Source organism: Schistosoma haematobium, chromosome ZW (assembly GCF_000699445.3).
Source record: "Schistosoma haematobium chromosome ZW, whole genome shotgun sequence".
NCBI lineage: Eukaryota > Metazoa > Platyhelminthes > Trematoda > Strigeidida > Schistosomatidae > Schistosoma > Schistosoma haematobium.
The window spans coordinates 30,654,363-30,676,263 of NC_067195.1; the positions used below are offsets into that span (position 1 = coordinate 30,654,363).

Sequence of the window (21,901 nt, forward strand, 5' to 3'; positions counted from 1 at the left end):
AAAACATTATTACACAAGTTTGGTGTTCAAAGTTCATTCCAATTAGAAGATCAAACCATCATATTTAAAAATTCACCGTAGTCGATATTTCGTCATTCATTTGACAAACGATAAAGTTTTAACTCTTATCTGTTGATTCACCTATGACTGAAACTTTGATTCATTCCACATTTGTGGATTTTCCAAGAGATGTTTTACAAAACTGTCTCTTAAACAACGTTCATAATTATAATATAACCTGTCTTCCAACTATTTTGTAACACAACGCTATTCGTTGGTTACCGTCGTGATCTTAGTATGATATATAAATCCATTTTAAGAAATATACCTCGAGTATGTTCGTCCATCTCGTTATGTATCGTTGCACTGTTAATAAAAATCAGCTGAGTAACACGGGATGTATTATCCAGCTATCATGTGTGGTTGAAATATGTGATTCAGCTTTAGCAGTGAAACTTAATGTCTAAACATATCATAACCCTCATTTTTAAGTAAAATCCTAAAACCCAGTGACTGACTTTTCATAATCCTAGTGTGTGAATAAGAAGTGAAAAGCAAATTTAGTTTAATTAAATTTGTTTCTAAAACTTGACAAAACTGCCCAGTAAATACAATTACATTTATCTTTGCTTTACAACAATCACAATTACACCCTAACCACCAAGTTTGTATGCTTTTCAAAACATATTCTTATAGCTAGCAATCCGTATAAAACTCTTGTAAAATAAAAAAATATTTCTTTTCTTTTGTTAATTTGCTTTCGTTGTTCACCTAAATATCTTATGTCATATGGTCATGTTTAAGCTCATTCTTCATCGTAGCTACATTTCTTTGTTATCTATTTATATGGCTGCTTACTGTTTAAAACATCAAAAACTATTGAAACATTACTTAATCTATATGATACATTTTATGATGACACTAATGAGGTCATAGAAGTATATATACTAGATTACACAAGTGATTGTATTCACATTCCAAATAGGACATTTGTATATAACTGTCAGGAAAAGAAATTTAGGCTAATTTCATATAAAACTATGGATGAACTAAAAATGAATGAAATTTTAACTGTAACTATTATCTTTTAACTACAAAACCACTCTCACTTCACAGCACAGATAGTAATGACTTAAAACAAACGTTATTCATGGCTAAAGGAATACGGGACTATTTAAATTATCTTTTGAAAGAATAGCACGGTATATCGTTTCAGGATGGGTTATCTCATTCACTGATTTGTCGACCAGTAGTAATGTTTTGAAGAAGAACAAATGGTGATTGTGACGATTAGGATAGGAAATGCATTACTGTCCAATTATCTACCTACGAATCTACCATAAATTTTGAAAACTAAACATAGAAAACTCAAGTAATAACAAATTTGTAATATTAAAGATAGCTAACAACCCAACTATCCTTGTTATTCTGTTTTAAGAACTTACCTTTGCAATGTATGTTATTCCTTTGTGGTAATTCATTTGTTTTAATAAGGATTATTGTATGGGAGAAAAAAGAAAGCTTGAATTCGTACTTCTTTCAAAAATACCTGTATATATTTCCGTGTTTTTTGTGTCATAATTAGCCATACCAAAATAATTTCATTCTACGCAGTTCCAAATTTACTTTCTAATATCCTTACTGTTGAAATTCCTCATATCTTTTATTAGAATGTGTTGATGAAATATCGACTTATTTGATAATTCTATTTGTTTACTGGTTCATAAAAATAATAATACCTTTTTGATTGATATTTCACTTTGAAACATTCGTTTACTAGTTTTATAGAAAATATCTTACTGACTATAAGAGAGGAATAGATTTTTGATACGATTATAGATTTTTCAAAAACTAGATCTGCCGATAATCTGTTAGACTACGTACGTTGGAGGAATCAATTCAAAAACATCAACTCATAAAACCTACCATATAGTTAATTATCCTGAACACAATTGCTTACCAGTAACACTTCTATTCAATAGTCTATATGCATTTTCCTCCGCCTGGAGCCCCTCTGGGGCTAACCCCGGTCCCAAGCCCGGATAAAGGATGTGGGTTGGGCATGGGGTTAGCGACCCCATCCCGTAGAAAATTAACTCGCTAAAAGAACTCTAACCAGAAAAAATTATTCAAACCACTTAAACTCTGTCCTGGGAGTCAGAAGCTTTTCATTTAGAAGAGTTATGACGCCTCATAGTGAAAGCCGATTTCCTTCGGAAGCCTCGAGGCTGATGCTCCTTCTGACAACCAAAGCAACCATTTATTTAGGTACATGGAATGCTCGTACAATGTGAGAGACCGGGAAAGTCTTCCAAATGGCTGCTGCGTTTCCCTACTTTTCCGTAATTAATTTATCAAATTAAGAGCTAATGTTTGAGAGGATAATTGTTTAAATAGCTTCTTCCACAAGCACTTACAGTTATGAATCCATTATTATTTTATTAGTCCAGGCAAAATATTAAAGTATGCATGCAAACGTTCTTTTTGAAATAATGTCATTGAACAATAATAAATTTCACGTTAAATAAGGCTTAAACACAAGTAAAATACTACATTGATAAAGTTTTACAAGGAGGGTTAGGAAAAAAAACTGTATATCTTACGGTGATGAGTTCTAACTCGTAGATTAAAATCATGTGCAAAAGTCAGTACAAATTAAATATTGTATTATAGTTGATGGATAATGATAACTATTATCAGTAAGATTATCACATCTAATCTAACATAGTCTTTATGGAGAGACTCAGGAAAAATTATCCCAGAAATTGGTTAGCACAAAATATTCTTTGTTTCTTTTTCGATAGATAATATTTTAATAGGATTGCATTCGCCTTTTTACTAAACTTCTATTTTCAAATAAACATAAACCAAGACAAAATATAAGTGAGATAATTATCGTATAACCACCGTGGAGTGTGTAGTTTTTCATATAGTTGCTTGTATTTAGCAGCCAAGACATGTATATACAAAAAACTCTTTTCGTTAGCATTTTAGTACATAAAATGAACAATATTAGTGTTAATATGTATTACAAAATGATGCATCGCTATGAGCTTTTGGTTTTTTTCCATTTCCTTGACAGTCTCTTATTATTCTGTTGTTAATTATATCAATACTACTAATATCTTCACTCGTGTTGAATGGAAGTTAATTCTCATGGGTTATAATTGTTTTTCTTCACGTAGCGACTTATTAGTACGGTCCTTACCTTATTTAACTAGAGTGAAGTCAAATACAAATTGTGTATAAGTCTGTGAACATTTCAAAACCCAACTTTACACTCAACTTGACCATGTCAAAAGATGAGAAAAGAAAATTAGAAAATGCAGAAATAAATGGTTTTTTAGGTTAAGAGTATAGCGATAACAGGTTCGCTGTGCTACATAAATTTCTTCGGCTCTATAACCACGAAAGTACACATCTGCATTACATTTGGAATTTCAAAAAATATGAAACAAGAGAAACATTTCGTTTTTTATACTCTAACGCTTCTGTAAATAATATGCACAAAGTCATGAGCTGATGACAAAAAACATCGATTCGTCCCATTCAGTTCGCTTGAATATCAGTAATTATCTAAAGTCTCACGTTGACGATTTTCAGCAATCTCACTTGAAAATAAACCCAGACAACTTAAAAAAGTAATAAACAACTGTTGGTCATTTGTTGTGATTTTTTACAAAATGCGACAGGATGAAGAGCACCAATAAACCTGTTAGAAAATGAAATTCAACTTTTTCTAAATCATCAGTATGAAGTTGTGAGAATTGTTGGGTTTTTGGTTGAGATCAAGAATCGATCAATGTTAAACCACCGCTGAAAACCTGGAGAAATTGTACGACCGTTTCGTCCTGGTACGAGACTCCTCAGCGGTGCACATCCACGATCACGCACACAAGATTCGAACCCAGGACCTCCGGTCTCATTAAAATTTTAGACTAATACAAAACAGAGTAGAAACGAGAAGAAAATAGCCCTCAATTATAAAATGAAGTTGGCCTAATTTATTCATTTGAAGAGGCTTCATTAAATTTATAGTTTATGCAATAAGTTTTGCGTTTTGATTACATTAAAGTAATAAGTAGTAGATGTAAACTATGAGTAATCTCTTTACATAAACCCAGTCTTTATATATATATATATATATATATATATATATAGAGAGAGAGAGAGAGAGAGAAAGAAAGAAAGATTTTGTCCAATTCCTTGTTACTTCGTAATAATTTATGACATTACTGACCTTAATCTACAAGCTTTCTACGAAATATTAAGGCCATTCGGTTAAAACATCAAGATGGTATTTTAATTAATAAGATTATAATTAATTTTTTGTCATTCCTCTTTCTATGAATTAACTCCCGTTATTTTGTGAGAAATTGTTCATTCTATAATTCACACGAGCTTTATAAAAGTGGGGAAGAAAAACATAATCTTTCGATACCGTGAAACGTAACTAATTAGTTACAGATGAAAAGTTTTAGATTATAATGGGCTATTCGATTTTTGGATAAGTCTAAATTCACTGTTCGCCTACTTCCTCATTTACCGCTATTTTTTGTAAGCATACGAAACAAACATCGTTAGGATTATCAAGCAAGTTTACTATCCCAACTGGAATTCCATTCAAGCTAAAGATCCTACAAATCTCTTGTTTAGATGACAACGGGGTACTATACTTAGAGATTATAATAAATCAGTTACACTGAGCAGCTAGTTCTCTTTATTGTAATCAAAAAAATTTTATCCCATCACGAAAGATTTGGTTAACTTGAATCCTGATGGGGTTCAAATCTTATTAAAGTCAAGACAATCAGCATATAACACTAAACATAAACTTAAGGAGAGTTATTACGACACTTTATTAAACGCCATAGAAATTAAACTCAAATATACTAAACTTGAATTGGAACAATAAAAATTGTAAAATTCATCCCTCTCCTATTTTCATAACGAACAAATATGTTGATGGAATTCACTGATGTTTATTTTATCAATAATGTTATTGTATAGCATTTTTAATGCTGTCTTAGACTACTTCTGTTTAGAATAATCAACCTTCATTGTGCGAAAATTCCAACTTCAGAGTCAAACAATCTTGGCATCCGGTATTAGTTATCGAGGAAATAATATATACAAAAGTACCGGTTCGTAATTTCACGATCAACAGCAAATCACAATGGCTTTTTCACTTCCTAGCCATGACTTTCTTAACAGTTTCTACGTAACAACAATCCGAAAATGTTGTTATCTGAACGTCTTGATGTGTAAAGTGAAACGACTTCAAATGTTAAATAGATGGTCATGAATCATCGATGCATATATTTGAGCTAAAGTTAAGCATAGTCTAGAAATGTCTTTGTGAGAAATCGTTGAATAATTCAACAAAAAAGGTTGATTCATACCTCGTGAATACTGACATTATTCAATATTTCTTTCAATGTCACTTTAGTTTTTTAGCAACTTGTACCCAGTAGGTTTAATCAAGTAAGTATAAGTTGAATTAGTGTTTTCATGTCAATATTCAGTATTCGTTCTACAACAGTTAGAAGTATTTGGCTTAATTATTGTACGGTCAAAATGTTTGGTTACATCCGTTATATGTTTGTATTATATGCGTGGTCTTGCTGACTTCGAATTTCTAGGCTTTGGGTGCTAGTGTTTGCATGTTATTTAAGTAATGACATGCTATTATGAACCGTTACTGCAATATAGAATCAGTCGAGTACTGAAAAATTGCTTATCTGACGATAAGCTTAAATCACACTCTGATTTTGAAATCATATTGAAAAACCAAAAACCATTCATCTTGATAAATCCAGTCTCAAATGACATAAACTACCCTTTCTTTAACATTGAACTTACTTTATCCACTATATTCTGCATAGTGGTTTAAAATGGAAACCTTGATTATTTATAATTGTAAGGAAAAGATATTTTCGAGCTTAAGCAGACCCATTTTTCTATGAAATTGAATTTTATAAGATGGTAGAAGTTAGTCAGCAAGACAAGTCGCTTATCATTTAGTTGAAATTGTTACATTGAAGTTATTGCAAAATAATTTTCATAAACCATACTCCACGTTCATAATAGAAATCGAGTAGAGCTACAAGTTATTTGTCATCCGGTTCAACTCATTCTTGGGGTATTACATATTTTTCAACAGAGGAAGGTAATGTACCTCACCCTAATTGTTGTAATGAGTCAAAATATCAGGCATTTTTCAAAGAATGACCAATCAGACCATCAGTGCAGGACCAAATTATAGACGATAGATACTGATTAAAGAACTTGACTATTCAAGATCTGGATTAATTTTCTAAAGGACCCATACCGATATTAATTAATGAATTTGTACATATATATAATTCAGGTAAGTTGATAAAAGCTTCCGATTTACTTTTGGTTTTTCCATTCCAGTAGCTTGTTGAGCTCGCATATAAGAAGTATATTTATTGGCATCAAACTCAGACGACCATACAACACAGTATTATCATTCTGACTTCACTTATCACTTCGGATTAACAGAGAGGATTAGTCGAGTGAACCTGATCATTACACACTCACTAACTCGGGCTCTGGTTAGGTATTCTTATAGATGTTTCATAATATCATTCTGTTATTCTAATTATCTATTCAGCATATTTACCATAATAATTTGTTTGGATTTTCACGATAAATGGATAGTTTATTTAGAAGTGATGAAAGTACATGAATTGTTTATTATCTAGGCCCCTGTCTCCAATGGATAGTACCTCTTAATTACACATGAAAAAGGTGTAAAAGTAACGGTTGATAATCCTAATCAAAATTTCAGGATTATAGTATTACCAAGTATACTTGAATGCATTTTTTCTCTACATTCAATCACATTTCGTGAGATATCTTCAAAAGAACTATGAAGAGTGTTGTAATTTCGAATACTTTAGTCAGTATTAAACCAAGTTTTATCTTTTTAGTGCATAGTTAATTGTTTCAATTGGCAGGAAAGAGCATTGGCAAATTAAATACGTAGTAAGTTGTTATAGGTATATTATACTCTATTTTACATTATAAGGCACTCATTTAATTCGATCTTTCTCACTTAAATTATTTGAACTTCTTTTTGCAGCAAAGTAATAGAATTAGAATATTTGATTTAATCGAAACCGGTTAGTATAATGACATTTCTGTATTTAAATGTTGTACAGTTATTTACCCTAAGTTCACAACGAAAGATAACTGGAAGAAATACACCAACTTAATTTCAATGTCTGTTATGAGGCGGTAAAATATTCTTTGGTGCAGTTTACGTTTAAATTATTTCACTTAAACAAGTTTCTCAACATTGGATTGTGGTTCTGGTTAGCATAAGGTGAATTCGGACTTAAAGATGGTAAAACCAAATAGTTTTTATTACTTAGAAGTGATAAAAACTATTTGGTTTTACAAATATGATGAACTATCGATAATTATGGAAAATACTTTTCTTGCTTCGATTAACAATCATACTGAATAAGTACAATGACAATTAAGTAAGCTGAGGTCAAAAGAAAGAATGAAAATAATATTTATAATACTAACAATAAGGTGAATAGTATGTAAATTGTAGATATCATAAAAACTGGAAAATGAAAGATGTTTTTCTGGCATAATGTCGTTATCGTGAATGTAAATACGTTCTGATATCAACCGATGACTTGCTTAACCGTTACCGATACTAAGTCTACATAAAATGCAACCTCCCAAATACCCTGGTACGGCCGAGAGTGGGGAGAGTCCGCTCTCCCTCTCGAAATGCTCTCACATGGCCACGGGTGTATAGTCTCTGCCAGGGAAGTCTTACTCACTACTTTCTTGTGGCGGGGGTGTTGTTTACGAAATTGAGAGGAAGAAAAGTGAATATCCAGTGCTTTAACCGGGTCGGTGGACACAGAGAGTCCACCCAGAGGAGTTGGAAAACCCTGATTCTAAACCACTGGCGCACATGGGCTCCAGTATCCTGAGGGAACAAATGGTATATGAACCAATCGTTGGTCACCGGCTACCATGGGACCGCATCTCCTTACGGTGCTCCACTGCCTTGTGGATCAGACGTTCAGGTCGAAGGCTCAGGGAGTGGCCCCCTAAGAAAACCACCTGCTTCGGTTTGGGCACTCGGGCAGTATCACAGCCCTCATCGAATGAGATTTGTGTGGCGCATATGTATCTAGTGCACCCTTGTACTAATATATATGTGTTCAAATAAAATAAATAATAACTAGGGATTACTAGCTGAACAACTTCTTTGTAAATATAAAATATATATTGTTGAATCTTCTGCAAACTAAATGTTGTTAATTAGTTCACATTGTCAGAGATATAAATGAAATGTATAATTGTTTGTAAGAGGAAAACTTTACCACTTCTATTCAAAACCAATACAATAATAGCATTCCGTACTTTCATAACAATTCAACTGTAGTGAAGACTACAACAGTTTAGTGCATAATGTCAAATATCTGATTTATGTCATCATTTGCAATTTTATTTGCTAACGCCCCAATACAAATGCACAGGTTTTCGAAACGCCGCACGTAACAGTTTCATTAGTTACCTTTCAACAAGGAGTTGAAGCAATCTCATTAGAATTAGATTGCGACATAACTTTAAAATGTTATGCGCAATACAATTATGTACGTAATTTTCCTATAAAATGTTATTTTATTAATTTTTTTCTATTTAATACTTTGATATACTTTCCAGAAGAAATCTAATCACCGGTAATCATCCATTTCCATCCGACTGGTGCATCATAAATCCGTATCCACCCTACTTACTTATTTATTTGCTCCAAAATACAGTTCGTACTCGAGTCAAATATCAGAAGCCAAAAGTTTTTATAATCAACGCATACAATTTTTCAATGGTAGTTCAAGTTCAGGGTGAAAAGTAATCATTATAGGTTAATAGGGTTTTAAGATTGAACAACAATGTCCAGAGTTAAAAATCTCATCTATATTTAACTAGCAATAAGATTAGTAATGTGAATTTAAGAAACAAATAGCATATTCAACGGAGCAGTGGGTACATGCGAATCACCTAAGTTTATAATGAACGCTTGTTTTCTGATCTTACTTGATTGATTTACCACGTAAGTTAATAACATTCACCGCATAAAGTGAAATTGCTTAGAATGGTCCTCACCCGCAGTACACACTTATGCCTTAAATAATTAAAACTGATAACATTCTTTTTATCTATATATTATGTTTAAATCCTTTATTTTAATTAGGTAACCGATGCAATCCTTACACCATCACGATTGAAAGATTGTCACATATAACAGGAAAACTTTATGAAACCAAGGAGAATGAGGACTTCAAAAGCACTACACGAATATAAATTTTTAAAGCGTAGGAAAAATGGACACCAAACACTTTAACAGTAATGTTTTCCTAACACTAGATATCATTTGATTATGATTTTATATGAACGTGGTTATAAAGTCCATTATACGTAGTAATCATTTTGTAATCTAATGATCGAAAAGAAATGGGCATATAGTATATAAAAAGATAAAAAAGAATCATGTTTGGACAAGTAGTTGAGGTCGAATAAACCCTCATTTGATTAACCGAAAATGGTAGATATCTGGAAACTTATTCCAACAGCGAACTCAAACAAAGGCTGGTCTACAATGTTTCTTTTTATCAGGTTTAGTGCTAAGTACTGAAATTTCTGGTTGATCATTTTGACAATCCTTCAAAAGTATTTAGATGACATCTGAGGACAGTTCTCGAACTTTGGAGAGTCGATTTTCAAATTCCATTAGATGTCTCAACGAGAGCATATAAGCCACAAAATCATAAATTCCATCAGTAGTTTTGTAGTACAAAAATTTGTAACAATGAATTACTGCTATCCATCTAAGTAACTGTCTTTAAAAGACTCATGATTAATAAAAATTTCACTTCTTAATAGCAGAATGTAAGCGCCAAACACTTTAAATTGATTTCCAATTAAATTAATCTTTCGAACATACACTGGCTTATAAATCTCGAATCGGAATTCAATAAACCCTTTAACCGTAACAAAATTAATAAAATTTGCATTTATAATGAAAATGTTGAGTATTATTAATAGTTTTTACACTACTTACCGAAATGGTATGTAATAAACACCATTAAAAATCCAGAATATTTATTTGCCATTGGGAGAAAGGATATAGAAATGTATATATATATATATATATATATATATATACATATATATGTAAAAAAATCACGACTCCATAATTAGTTTGCCTGTCATATTAGAATTCATTCATTTTGAATATAATATTAGACTGCTTTGAGTAAAAACCTTTACAATTAAATTAATTCATTGCTATCTCTTTTACGTCAGTAACATTAAAAATGATCATAGTCTATTTGCTGACAAGACCAGATGAAATTTAATTCATTTGGTTGTATTCTAAAAATAAAATGATATTCCGCACATTTTAATAGAATAGTCTTCATTAGTCAAAACTTTTCAACTTATCTTGATTAGCAGAATAAAGTGAGGTAAATTTTTACAATATCAAATGGTCCGATTGTATCAAATGAACCAATGATATAGTTCATATGTTTTCCTTTTATTGATTTGAAATGTAAAGAGTTCTGATTGGATAAATTATTGTCTATCATAATATGCATAGGACGTTTGGAATGATTGTCAGTTAAGACTAGTCATTTTCATTTTAGTAAATAATACACAAATAAATACGCAGAAAAATATACAGAGTTCAAGAAAGGCTTTAATTAGAAGCGTATTGTGTTGTTGTGGTTTGCTCCTATCACCATTCTTTTATGTCCAGTGTAAATTAAAATCTGAAGTTCATTACTCGTTCTAGTCACCTGATAATAATGTTAACTGAGTTGGCTTTAAATTTATGAACTTTGTTCGCCCGGTTGAATTTAATCCACAATAAAAAATAAACTTGGATATAAGACATGATAAGACTGTTAATTTTCGCAATAATAGAGTTTATATAATACGTTGTTTTTTCAAGAATCACATATTTCAGATTGAATGTTGTATTTCCAGTAAATGGAGTATTCCAAAATTACTGTTCCCTTTAAGTCCCAAATATTCTTATTGTTCGGAAGATATGACCTAACCACATGATAGACAGCATTGGAGACTACTCTCTCTTAAGTCCTAAAAGATTTTTGTCTTAAAGACCCTAAAATTTCTGGATTCTAGATTTATTATTCGCAATAACTATTATTTCATCCACACAATCCGCCTGGTCAACTAAGACAGTACAACTCCCTCACAATCGACCTGCTATTGTGGATGGTTTGTTTTCCTTCAAGGAACTAAATGTCTTTATAATCATTTCACACACTTCATCTCTACATAATAACAATGACCGCAGTTTAATACTGCAGACAAAAGTGATGTGAAAAGGCAGGCTTAATTCGAATGAGAAAACTGTTTTGTGTGTTCTCTACGACAGAGATATGATATCTAGCATTCTAAAATGGGAGTGAAGCTTCAGTTATGCCACTTTCTTAACGTATACACACAACCTTTATTATGCACTACTTATTACTCATAACTTTTTGATTACAAGATTTATGACTGCTACCATGTACATTTCGTCAATAATGATGTACTTTTAAATGATGTTACGTTTGATTATACATTTTACGTTCATCTAATGCTGCAGATTATTCACAACAACATCACTCATTCTTGGTAAAAGTAACCCATAAATCACGTCCGTTCGGATACTGTACCCTTTGATTTTAATGTTGTCTCTACTTTTGTGTGAACTCGATCATGCCTGTAAGCTAGTGTGAATTATGAAATCATTTTTACAATATATAATTATATATAAATTATGTATTTATGTGAGAACTTTCAACTAAATTTGAACGAATAGTTTCACAGTATTTGGGCGCCGATTTGATGTAAGACATTAAGGAGGAAGAACGTGTTTGTAAAATCTCAGCGAATGAATTGGAAATAAATCTAACGTTTCGCTTGGCAATCTGATCCAAGCTTTTTCAAAGAAATACAATCAAACATCAAAATAGGACTTATTTAATGTACAGTTAACCGAAGAACCATGTACTTATTTATGTTCGATAATTTTGATGTTTGATTGTATTTCCTTGAAAAAGCTTGAACCAGATTGTCAAGAGAAACATTGGATGTACTTCATATTCATTCGCTGAGATTTTACAAATACATTCTTCCCCCTTAATTATGTATTTGCTTTTAGTAACATGAGTAGTTGGATGGTATCCATGCTGAATAACAGATTTAATATCAAAGGTTCAAAACAGCCTGAACATAAAAGGGCTTTCTGCTCCTTTAGTGATCCAACTGTTTATACTTATTAGACTTTCGTGCCTTGAGAGATTAGTGTATTTGTTGTTTAACAATGTTTTATGTACAAATGACGAACAGTTTGATTCCAGCCATTTAGATGACGCAAAGTAATTATTTATTATTTCTAATGAATCTGGACAAAGGATCAGATGCTCTTTCATACACTTTTGAATTGTTCCCTTACTCTGCTACTGTGATTTAACTCATTAAATCACTGTTGTTACTATCGTTAGTATAAATATAGTTATCGATCTGGTCTAATATTTAACTGGTATCAAACGTTACAGTTTAATTCTCAGGCATTGTTGTTTATGATTATTGTTAGGCGCCGTTTTATTGAAAATCAGCCAATGACAATGTATACATATTTATCTATGATTTCATAATTCAGTTGAATTAATCCAATGGTCAACACGAAACACATCTCCAGTTTATCTGTTTGCTGTCGTCTTTTCTAGTTTAGATAAATCTGTCGGATAAACATCCCTATAAGCATTAGAGAAAGAGAGAAAGAAGGGAAACTACTTAGTTCCTTAGTGAGAAATAATTATTGTAGTTCGCATGATATTGTAATTTTTATTTTTATTTTTCATCAAGATAGAAACTTTAAGATAAAATTTATCGATGTGATACTAGTAGTAATACTGAAAATTCCATCAGGAACTACTTGTTATTGATAGTTGTGATTTAATGTCTACTTATTTGTTTACATTCGTTTGTGTTTATCGTACATATATAAAAATTTGTAACTGCTAAAACTATTCGTTAGGTGAATGATATATTATTCATAACGAGACATGGGTCTGGCTTCGTATAACGTCGGGAATTCGGATTATTGAATAGCTCTGAAAAATGGCAGAATAATATTTGGTTTCTTTCTACCTTCCAATAAACAGTATTCTTAAACTAATTAGTTATAAAACAATTGATTTAACAATTGAGTCCATTTTCGAGAAGTTCATTTTTAACATTGTACACATATATGTATGTAGTTAATCATGGGATAACGTATAATCGCATTTGCTAAAACTTTATTGGTTGTGTAGACTATGACTACATAATTTTTAAATAGGCAAACAACTGTTCAGACGTAACAAATACATCACAATTGATTGATCACTGGGTGGTGATCAATGTCATGTGTGTCAATTCCTTATTAGTGCAGATCGAATGCTATCGATCAAGTTGCAATGTGGCCACCAGTCTAGGTGACTCGACACTGCGTGCACTATGTTGAGATTAGATGGTGGTTGAAGGTAGTCGACAGGAAACCCTGGACCCGGGTTTCGTGCTACTTGGCACTCGTCAGCAAGGTGTACCTGTAATCTTGAGGGAACTGGTGCTCCCTGACAGATTCGATCCCGTATCAGGGTTACCTGTTGACTACCTCCAACCACCATCTAATCTCAACATAGTGCACGCAGTGTCGAGTCACCTAGACTGGTGGCCACATTGCAACTTGATCGATAGCATTCGATCTGCACTAATAAGGAATTGACACACATGACATTGATCACCACCCAGTGATCAGTCAGTCATGATTACATCTCAGTCCTACAGGAGGTTAGTCACGGCTCGGATAGCTCAGTGGTAACGTCTCTGACTGTGAAGCTGGGTAACACGGGATCGAATCTGTCAGGGAGCACCAGTTCCCTCAAGATTACAGGTACACCTTGCTGACGAGTGCCAAGTAGCACGAAACCCGGGTCCAGAGTTTCCTGTCGACTACCTCCAACCACCATCTAATCATAACAAATACATAATCAGTATGGAGACTGTAGTATTTTCACAGCTGAAATCATGAGTCAATCTACGCTAGACCACTACTAAAAACCTGGAAACATTAGACGACTATTTCTTCTTAGTGTGGGACTCCTTAACCATGCACATCCACGATCACACACACAGGACTCGAACCCAGTGCTTCCGGGTTCTCAAGGGTTGTTTAGCTTAGGTCAACTCGTGAGTTCAATTGTGAAAACACATGATCAGCAGGGTGGACAGAGTTTCTGGGTCTGTCTTTATGTTGAAACAGAGGAAATATGAGAATCGTGATTAATAATTCCGAGTAGAGACAAACTTTATAACAATAACAGCAAGATAGAGCCGACTATAACCATTTTTGTAAATGTAGAAGTGGGATATTATAATAAACGAGAGAAAATAAAATAAAACAGTGGTAAGGAGGATAGTCTAAAAAATTGTTTCCTTACACACAACTGGGATTTTAAATTATGGATGGCCAAAGGTTCTGTAATATAAAGTAGGTTTAAGCATACTGGATATTATAAATGATACCATAGAATGATACGGAATACTTTGTATCTATTGTATACTGTGGAATAGGTGACATGTTTGGCCGGTTTTCCTCTGGTAACCTACATTGGTAGATGTTCTCAAATGCGATGAAGGTGTGGCCTCGACGAACGACCTATATACTCACTCAACTCCACGGGTACAAGTGAACTGATTTTATTTATATTAAATTTGTTAATCATGGCAAGTTATATTTCACACAACGATATATAAGAGAATAACTATGATAAGTTTCACGAAGATTTGCTATAATAGATGTCTTTCGAACTAACATCTTCAGACGGCTTTTAGTATGTTACTAGAATATCTCTCCTCAACCGAAGACGTACAAAAAGAGTTCGTTAATGGACAATATATTTAGTCTATGAAGGCTGTTTCCCTTTTCATCTTTTACCCGATAAACCTCAACGGGTATGCATTTTCTAGGAAGGTGGATTTTGAAATGAATAGTTCATGATCTGGGCGGTCTAGTGAATAATAACAATATCGTGAGCGTAGGAACTCAATGATATTTTATATTTTCGTTATCAAAACCCAACTGTGAATATTTGTCAGTTGTCGGTTTCATGTAGTTTTTCTGTTTAATGACTTTTGAATCAAACCATTATTTCTTGTAGCAAGGAGGACACCGTAGAGTGGTGGTTTCGATTCACAATATTGTTCCATTCCAGCCATATCTAGAATGAAACGATTAGGTAACCCAACCTTATGTAGGTTTGGTAAGCCGTATAATCTGGGTATTGTACCACCAGTAGATTTAAGATTGCTAAATTGCGTTGATGTTATTGCAGAATTATTTTTTATTCTCATTAGAAAGTCTGTTGTTTTCACTGCCTTCTTCATTTTGCTTCAAAAGTCTATTAATTCCAGACAAAAAATTATCTACTTTGGTTACATACATTTCTTTCGGATTAGTATCACTGTTCATTTTCCTTTATCTGATCAGGTTGATGCAATATCTCAGTTCTGTTTAAGAAGTATTTTTTATTAAATATGTTCGTTATTTAAGTGTAAATCACTAGTCGGTCTTGCATTCATAAAATGAAAAATACACTTGAGCACTGTTCAGTTAAAATATTGTTGTTCAAAAGATATTGGAACCAGATCATGTGTATGAATAACAAGATTTTCAAAGGTGGAATATCATTAAATGCACGGCGATTTTTGTATTTTTTAAAAAAATGTTTTTTTCATCTCATTTTTAAGAAAATTTTCATTTTGTTTCATCCAATTAAAGGACTAGTTATAAATTCGTAATAATTGGTTATTTATTTCTTAAAATTAACATAAAATGTAAGTTCTTTTCTACAGAGCACTGTTTCTTCAAATTATGGACGATGATAACGTACAAAGTGCAAGCTCCATTGTCCCATATGCGGCGAGATTACCGAATAATAGTTATGTAATTGTTCAGGACAATCTGAAATGTTAAGAGACCGTGTGAAGGCTATTTTAGGTCCACGTACAATTAAATTTAAATTCTTTTGTTTCAATTAGTTAAAGAAAATGGTGTCGGACAGTTTTTTTAAAAACCTCATTCTCAGTGAAGTAGTTTAACTGTTTTGTCTGATAACTGCGTACAACAATTCATTCATTACTGATGAAAAAGTTTTTTACCTTTAAATGTTTACTGAAAATTGATACGAATAAGTTTAAGTCATCACCAAGTTGGAAATTAGGTACTAAGACCAGTTCACTGGTACAACAAGATTATTTCTATGGGAAAGGTCAAATGAACTAACACTAATGAATTATAATAAGGCCATAGTGATTAAGCTACATAATTATTTGAGTTTATCGCTCACATAAAGATAATAGTATTTATGATTTTCAAATGTCTGTATCATCTAATGAACACTTGACTATGTAACATTAGTACATACAAACTTTTATGACAAGATTTTAATGTTTTTTACATTGTTCAGTTAGACAAAGGCAGGCTTTTATTTATTACATCGACATTAAACGTTGCTAAATGTCATTTGATATAGTTGACCTTATTCTCATTTGGCAGTACAATAGACATAAAAATTTATTATGTCAGACGTAGGCCTGTTAATTTGCACTTAATATATCAATTACTTGTCAAAAATAGTTACTTTTGTAATGTTAAGCTGTTTCGAATTTAATATGAACATATTCAAATATTACGAATCTGTACATAGAATTTGTAAATGTCCTTCGAATATGTTTAACAAATAAAACCGATGATTTGAAAAATGATTCCAGACGTTATTCATAAATAACGTATGCGATGTCATTTAGAAATGATAAAAATTAAAATAATCATTTGGTCTTACTTCATACTTACGAAACAATTGCTATTAACAGTGTATGAAGAAAAAACCTACTGTGCACTTCCCAAACACAATAACTGATTTCAATTACTGCATACACAAACAAGCGTTTTTTTTTCCTAATCTTAATTATAAACTGCTCAACTATATAGAATGGACAATGTATAGTTCGAAACAATTTTTATTTTTGATGGGTATGCAAAATAATACAGTTCTAATCTAAAGTTTATTAACGATACCATTTTCAAAGAGAAACTAAACAACTTTTTTGTATTACTGTTGGCAAAATCATCTAATCATAAATATTATTTACTTCTTTCTCAGAAATCATTATTAATTTAAGGTGTAAAAGTTTATTTATTCACCGATCTTTGACGTTTTGGCGAGATTATTACATATCTTATTCTTTATCATATCGCGATGATTTGTTTATATGTTTACATGTACATAACGATTATTACAAGATTAAACTCTGTATTAAAATAAGTCACGGAAATACTATAATGAAAATCAGTTTACCACTTGTGCATTAAACATTTTATTACCGTTTAAGTTCAGTAATCATTATAATCAACTAGTAAAAACGGTTATTAGTTTTTCTCAAATTTTCTTTTAATGGTCTACAAATTATTTCTCTTGTCGTGATATCCAATGAATACAGTTCCATTTCTACATGGTTGAAAAAAATATTTAAATAAACTTTTTATGTCAATATCGATTCACAGACAGTAGTATAGAAGGATATTCGAATGGAATTAACGTCTATTTTCGCAGAAGTTAAATTTTTTTTACCGAAATTCCAATGGAACAGCCAGACAAAATCATTTATTCAAAATAAAATTCAAATGTAAAAATGAAAATTCTCACATCCATCCGAAGCACTTTATACTATTTGGACTTGAACTAATCAGATTACAAAGATGCACAAATTACTACACGCGACAAAATGCTTGTTTATTATCACATGAGCACACACTTTCAAAAGCATGTCAATCACTTATTTCAAAATTTTTTAATCACACCCTAAAAATCCTCATCAACGGGGGGGGAATCATAACCGCTTTGCAATAATTGTCAACCATCCGTTTGGTTAAATGGCATCTGAGCATTATAGCTGACGTCCGTTCGTGATAAAAACCCTAACTTCTAACTATTGATCCTAACGCTAGTTCCTCATACTAAATTATCATCCTGTTTGGACCTTAGTAGGTAGGTGAGTTTTCTCAAGGTCACTTTAGCTCATCGCATAGGTCTTTCATAAACTATAGACTCACCTTTAAGTTTAACGTTGAATTCCGCACTGAAATCCAAAACTTGCTACCTTTAATTTCACAGGTTCATCCATAAATTATAGTCTCACTTTTTAAAATTCAGTTTACGTGGATAGCAACTTATGCTTGTCAGAATAAGAACAATATTTTGGACCTAAAAATAGTGCATGAGTTTGTATGGTCATGAGGTGCACGGATGAACAGTTTTATACATATATCAGTTATACAAAGAGTCTAATTGATTTTCAATATTAAAATTAAAACACGAATTTCAGCGAAGGGATCTCTTTTCAACGAATTTATTATCAAGCTTTACAATCGTATATATATGAAATTTTTTTTGTGTTTTGTAAAAGTACTAATTCCGTGAGGAAATGTGAACACAGTTAATAAAAAGGTTATATTACTAGATTACGTAATATGAATAATAACAATAACAATAGATTTAGTGATTATAATAAAATGATTAAAATGTTTTTGTTATAATAATTAAAGGTCATATAGGTGTAAAAATAAATATGGTGATATGATGAGTATTCACGAATAAAACAATGAGAATATAAGACATAAGTAAAGGAGAGAATGCAGTAATAATAATAATAATAATTGGATAATCAAAGTAATTAAGGCCAAGGTAACGATAACGATAAGACGTACTTCTTTTGTACACACAGTTCTGGTTAAGCTCCTGGATGGTAAGAGCTTCGGCTATTTTTAAAAGTTGGATGTGAAGAAATCTGGGTAGATTTGAACGAATCATATAAACAACCTTAAAGTCAATTTGTGGATCTGTTGAATGGTTACAGTCGATTAGGTGTTCAAGTATAGAACTCCTAACTGCTTTCCTTTCACCCTTATAGAACCAAGCTGGGATATGTTCTCGTATCCGAGTTGAAAGCGAGCGCTGGCTACGGCCAATGTACCTTGCTCCACAAGAGCAGGTGAACTGGTAGATGCACATGGAGGCGACCAGACGCGGAAGCTTATCTTTTATGGATACAGAAAATAAGTTTCTACTAGTGAAGGATATTCGCAGTTTTGCCGCGTTAAATGTTCTTCTAATAGCTGTTGTTAGACGGTTTTTGATTACGTCCGATGTTCGGTCACCTTTAAATTCCAGACTTATATAAAGGTTTTTCTTTGGAACGGAACAACTAGAATTCTTCTCGCGACTACTTTTATTCATATTCTTTTCTATGAACCGTTCTGGGTAACCATTTTCCGTCAAAGTCTTCTTGTGGAATGCGAGTTCTTCGTTAATGCATTCCGTACTGCATATGTGATGTATGCGATGGCATAAAGAATGGATAAGGTTTCTCTTCCTACTTAACGGAACCCAGCTATAGAAGTTGGTTAGCTGGCCATTCCATGTTTGTTTTCTAAAGATGGATCTTTTTAAAGAACCATTACTCGTTCTCATCAGACGTACATCGAGAAAAGGAATTGATTGGTCTTGTTCCCTTTCTAACGTGAAGTCTATGGAAGGGTGGCACGAGTTAAAGGTATGTAGAATATCATCTAAATCAATATTATTGTCACAAACAACAAACATGTCGTCCATGTATCTCACGTATAGGTGGAATCGATTGATCATTGAACGGAGTTGGTCATTTTCTACTTTTGCCATGAAACAGTCTGCTAAAATTGGATCCAATGGAGACCCCATTGCGATCCCATCCCTTTGTCTATATATTTCATTATTGAAACTGAACTGGACATTAAAAGTACAGCGTAACAATAATTCTTTCAAGTGTTCAGTTGGCAAACCTAGATCTATATTGTTAGAATCAATATACTCACATATATAACATATTGTTTCGGTTAAAGGTACGCTAGTGAACAAAGAATTAACGTCAAGCGAGAACATGTGTTTTTCAGAAGCATTAACGTCCTTAATACGATCAATAAATTGGAAAGTATCATGAATAGAATGTTTACATACTTGCCTTCTAACCGGTTCCAATTTTTCCGCTAACCATTTGGCGATTCTGTGGTATGGAGAACTTGACATGTCCAAAATAGGTCGTAACGGTAAACCCGGCTTATGTATTTTCGGTAGTCCATATAAGCGCGGGATGACTGAACCCATGGGACGCATGTGATTATATAAATCTTGGGTTATTATCCCCTTATTCTTAAGATTTTTAACATCTGTTAGCTGTTTTTCGATTTGTAATGTTTTATCAACTTCTTTAGGTTTAGAGAATTTAGTACCATCCTCTAGAATTAACTTTATTCTATCCAAATATTCTTTGCGGTCAAGTAGTACTACACCAGCTCCCTTCACTGAAATTCGTGTTTTAATTTTAATGTTTAAATGGGAATTATCTGTCGATTTTCAATATATCTGTTTAAAGAAAAGTTTTCTTTTTAACAGTTAAGGTGTATGGAATACCAGTTTTCCCATATAATGTAATATTGATTATTGTTTTGACACTCTAATGAAAGATATGTAACTAATAAATAACAGCTTTAAATTTCTAGATCATTTAGTATTGTTTATAGGTTTCAAGCTCAACAAATTATAAGGTTGACTAAATTCAGCCCATTTCAATGTTGTCCCCTATAGTTGCTAAAAGTGAGTTACAATTATGAATCGTACTTCAGTTACTACTAAACAACTTATATCATTACTTGAAAGACGGGAACTAAAAGAAATAAAAACAAGATAATAATTTTTAGAAGCATAGAGCAACCTTCGTTTAGAACATAGTAATATGTATTCGATATTTACACAAACAGAAATAACATGCACTGATGAGACTAATGGGGTTTCGGAATCAATTCCAAAAGCCCAATCGATACTAATTTCTTAAAACTTTCAGTGCAAATGGAATAAGTTCTACATTTTTAAAAAATGATAAAATACAGTGTTTAAATGCTTCAGATCACTTACCATTTAAATAGGTTTATTCACCTTCAATCTCTTAGTATTGAGACGTAAATACATAGAAATGTATTCGTCAAGCATTAACGTAAATTAAGGAGAGTGATGAAGTATTCACAAAATATTTAAAAAATATTACAGTATATCTATTTCAATAATACATTCTTTAAAAGATCATAATATTTAAAGGGAATTACAATATATAATTAATAAACAACCGTACCAATTTTGTAGGTGTTGTTACCAAAGTTTGACTTGGTTAATTTCAAATAAATTGAGCGTTGGGTAGATTGCTTATAGTGAGTCAGGAAACGTCAGAAAATTTTAAAAACTTAATTTTTCTACTCATTGAGATATTACAAATATATTAATTTTTATTAATAACCATTACTGATAATTTACCAGTTTAATTTTCATCGTTCTTAGCATTACGATTTGTTCTACAGTGATTTTAAAAACCAGTTATTAATGTGATTAACGAGGATGTAAATTAATTACTAATCACAGTTAAAACAGGAAGTCACTCGAAAAAAAAACCAGTACAATGATAATAATAATAAATGAATACTACACCGGCTAAAAAATGAAATAAGAACTCAACCATGTAAAAAACAAAATTATGGGGACAATTAATTTCTATAATTCGGATACATTTTAAAAATATGATTGAGCTAGTAGAGACTATTTTACATGAATTCCAATTTAAGGATATTCTAGAAAATATTAAAAATATAAAAACAAAAAGCCCATGGCTATTAGTTCGATATTTAATGACTCGGTCAAGTGAT

The 21,901-nt window shown here is 32.0% G+C and overlaps 1 protein-coding gene across 1 annotated transcript in view; it reads right to left on the minus strand.

Annotated features, from left to right (window-relative positions):
• The window catches only part of MS3_00003259 (uncharacterized protein), a 63,586-nt gene extending 53,433 nt beyond the window's left edge, over positions 1-10,153 (minus strand). The window contains exon 1 of the mRNA XM_051211002.1: positions 10,118-10,153. The gene's annotated coding sequence lies outside the window, so the exon portion shown is untranslated. The remainder of the gene's footprint in view (positions 1-10,117) is intronic.
• Positions 10,154-21,901: the final 11,748 nt, after the last annotated feature.